General features: G+C 41.1%; 1 pseudogene; it reads left to right on the forward strand.

Moving 5' to 3' along the window:
* Positions 1–3,284: 3,284 nt before the first annotated feature.
* Positions 3,285–3,635, forward strand: LOC122689004 (annotated as a pseudogene).

The following is a 3,635-nucleotide window of genomic DNA, read 5'->3' on the forward strand; positions in this document are numbered from 1 at the left end:
ACAAACATGATAAAGATGTGATTTTTATCCTAAAGAGCTATGAGAAGCTATTTGTTGCGAACACTGTTACCTTGAATTCATGATATATAAAGAACTCTCAAAACTCAATGTTAAGGAAACAATTTTTTTAATGGTCAAAGGATTTAGTGTGTGCATGCTCAATTGCTCAGTCTGTCCAACTCTTTGCAACACCATGAACTGTAGCCCACCAGGCTCCTGTGTTCATGGACACTTCCCTAAATACAATATACAGATAACAAATTAGCACATAAGAAAATGTTTAATATCATTTGCTATTAGGGAAATGCAAATTAAAACTGCAATGAGATGCAAGTTTATATCTATTAAGGTGGCTAAAATAAAAATAATACCAAGTGTTGACAAGGATGGAGGGCCCTGGAACTCTCCTACACTGATGGTAGAAATGCAAAATGGTACAGCCACTCTAGAAAACAACTTGGCAGTTTCTTATAAAATTAAACCTATACTTAGAATATGACCCAGCAATCCCACTCCCTGGTATTTACCCTAGAGAAATGAAGATTCACGTTCACACACACACCAAAAAAACCTGTACACACATGTTTATAGTAGCTCTAGTCATAATTGCTTAGAATTGAAAACAACTCAGAAGTCCTTGGATGGATAAGCTAAAAAAGAAGCATGTTCCTACAATGAAATACTGCCCAGCAATACAAAGGAATGAACTATTGATACAAGTAACAACTTGCATGAACCTCAAGGGTATTATGCTGAATGAAATAAGGCATACTCACCAGTTACCTGGTGTGTAAGATTCCAAATGTATGACAGTCGGGAAAAGGCAAAACTAGAGAGATGGAGATCAGATCATTGGTTGCCAAGGACTAGGAGCCAGTGGAATATGTGATTACAAAGGAGATGCATGAGGAAGATTTTTGTGACAATCGAACACATTGTATTCTGAGTGTGATAAGGGTTACATGAATCTATACCTGTATTAAAACTCTTAGCACTGTCCCTCAAATAAAGTACATGGAGAAAAAGAAAAGACTCTACAGGCCAGTATTGCATAACTCAAACAGAACGTCTACCAGCTGGATTCAGCCCATGAGCTATGAGGTTTTAACCTCTGCTCTTTAGTTTGCTGTGCTCATATTAAAATAGAGGACCTCAAAATAATCTACGGTGTTAGAAGTCAGGATAGTTATTTCCTTTGGGGAAGAGGGGTGGATAGTGACTGACAATCCATATGAGGGCTTCTAGGGTGCTGATAATGTTCTGTTTTTTAATCTGAGTGAATTAGGGTAACCAACCACCCAGTTTGTTCAAAACAGAGGGGTTTCTCAAGATACAAATCTTTCAGTGCTGAAGCCAGGACACTTTTAGGGAAATTGGAACATTTGGTCACTCCAGTGGTTATGTCCACTTTGTGAAAATTCATTGAGCTGTATATTTGTGATTCGTGCATTTTTCTATATGTGTGCTATAAAATACTTAAACTGAGCACAGATGAGATCTGGTTAACACAGGATACACTAGAACTGTCACTTACAGTAGCATAGACTTAACTCAGCTTAAAGGTTACATTATCATTTTTCTCAGTCATGTCTTAGAGATAAAACTGTCATGTCATAGAGATAAAATCTAAATTAAACTTAGATATTTTTTCACATGAACTACTTTTTTACACATAGCAACACTTTTCTTCATATATACAAGTAATTTCTAAACTTAGGACTTTAGATTTTCCCCCCCTATTAAAGTTCATCCTGCTTCTGAGAGCTTCTAAAATATTCTATTCTATTTTACTGAAATATATCTTTGGATTTGGAAATTTAATATCTTAGCCTGGACCTGCATGATATTTTGCATGCTATTAAAAGGTATGAGGATTTCCCTGGTGGTCCAGTAGTAAAGAAACTGCCTGCCAATGCAGGGGACATGGGTTCCATCCCCCGTCTGGGAAGATTCCACATGTTGAGAGGCAACTAAGCCAGTGCACCACACCGAGTGAGCCTTCCAGTCACAACCACTGAAGCCCATGTGCCCTAGAACCCATGCTCCACAAGAAAGAGTAGCCCTCAAAATAAGCCCGTGCACTGCACAGAAGAGTAGCTCCTGCTTGCCCCAAGTAGAGAAACCCTGCTCACAGCCAAAAATAAATAAATACACCCCAGGTTTAAAAATGGATGTGAGAGTTGGACCATAAAGAAACCTGAGCGCCAAAGAATTGATGCTTTTGAACTGTGATGTTGAAGAAGACTCTTGAGAGTCCCTTGGACTGCAAGGAGATCAAATCAGTCAATCCTAAAGGAAATCAGTCCTGCATATTCACTGGAAGGACTGATGCTAAAGCTGAAGCTCCAATACTTTGGCCACCTGATGCGAAGAACTGACTTATTGGAAAAGACCCTGATGCTGGGAACAATTGAAGGCAGGAGGAGAAGGGGGCAACAGAGGATGAGATGGTTGGATGGCATCACCGACTCGATGGACATGAGTTTGAGCAAACTCCGGGAGTTGGTGATGGATAGGGAAGCCTGCCATGCTGCAGTCCATGGGGTTGCAAAGAGTTGGACATGACTGAGTGACTGAACTGAACTGAGATTTAAAAAATAAAAGGTATGAAAGAGCTCTCATCCACCAAACTCTATCCCCTTCACCCACCCTTGACATCATATATCAAAACCACCACTTTTTTCTGAATTGCCCCTCCCTTGTTGACCCACCTACCAATAGAGTTCTGAAACCTTAGAATACTTCTGTTGTTACAAATTCAATTAACTCTTATTCAAAATACTTGGGAAATATATATACCGATAAGGAGATTTTATGGTTAAACAAGTGGAGTGGCCATGTGACATGTCACTTAGAAATACCACCACCCCCATCCCTCAACCCCCTCAATCCCCTCCTTTAGAAATGAGACACTTAGGGATGGGATGGAGAGGGAGGTGGGAGGGGGGATCAGGATGGGGAACACATGTAAATCCATGGCTGATTCATGTCAGTGTATGGCAAAAACCACTACAATATTGTAAAGTAATTAGCCTCCAACTAATAAAAATAAATGGAAAAAAAAAGAAATGAGACACTTATTCCTAGCTGCTGGAAAATATTGGTTGCTGACCACTCACGACTGAGTACTTCCTCAGAAATTGTCCTGTGTTGCCCTTTCCTCTGCTGCTGCTTAGGTGCTTGGTCCTTCTGAGGCAGCTAAGGCCATTTTGTGGTGAGACCCTCACTTCATCTGGGTGACTAGCACCACTCCAAGCAGCCCCCATCTAGTATTTGCCTGCACTATGGCCTCCACCTTGGAGCTCACCTGCATCTATTCAGTCCTCATCCTGCACGGCGATGAGGTGAGGGTCAAGGTCACTGAGGATAAGATCAATGCCCTCATTAAAGCAGCCGATGTAAATGTTGAGCATTTCTGGCCATGCTTGTTTGCAAAGGCTTTGGCCAATGTCAACATTGAGAGCCTCATCTGCAACATGGGGGCTGGTGGACTTGATGCCCGCAGCTGGTGCTGCACCCACAGGTGGTCCTGCCCAACCCACACTGTTGCCTCAGCTGAGGACAAGAAAGTAGAAGCAAAGAAAGAAGAATTTTAAGAGTCTGATGATAACATGGGCTTTGGTCTTTTTGACTAA

This window comes from Cervus elaphus, chromosome X, assembly GCF_910594005.1.
Source record: "Cervus elaphus chromosome X, mCerEla1.1, whole genome shotgun sequence".
NCBI classification, from domain to species: Eukaryota; Metazoa; Chordata; class Mammalia; order Artiodactyla; family Cervidae; genus Cervus; species Cervus elaphus.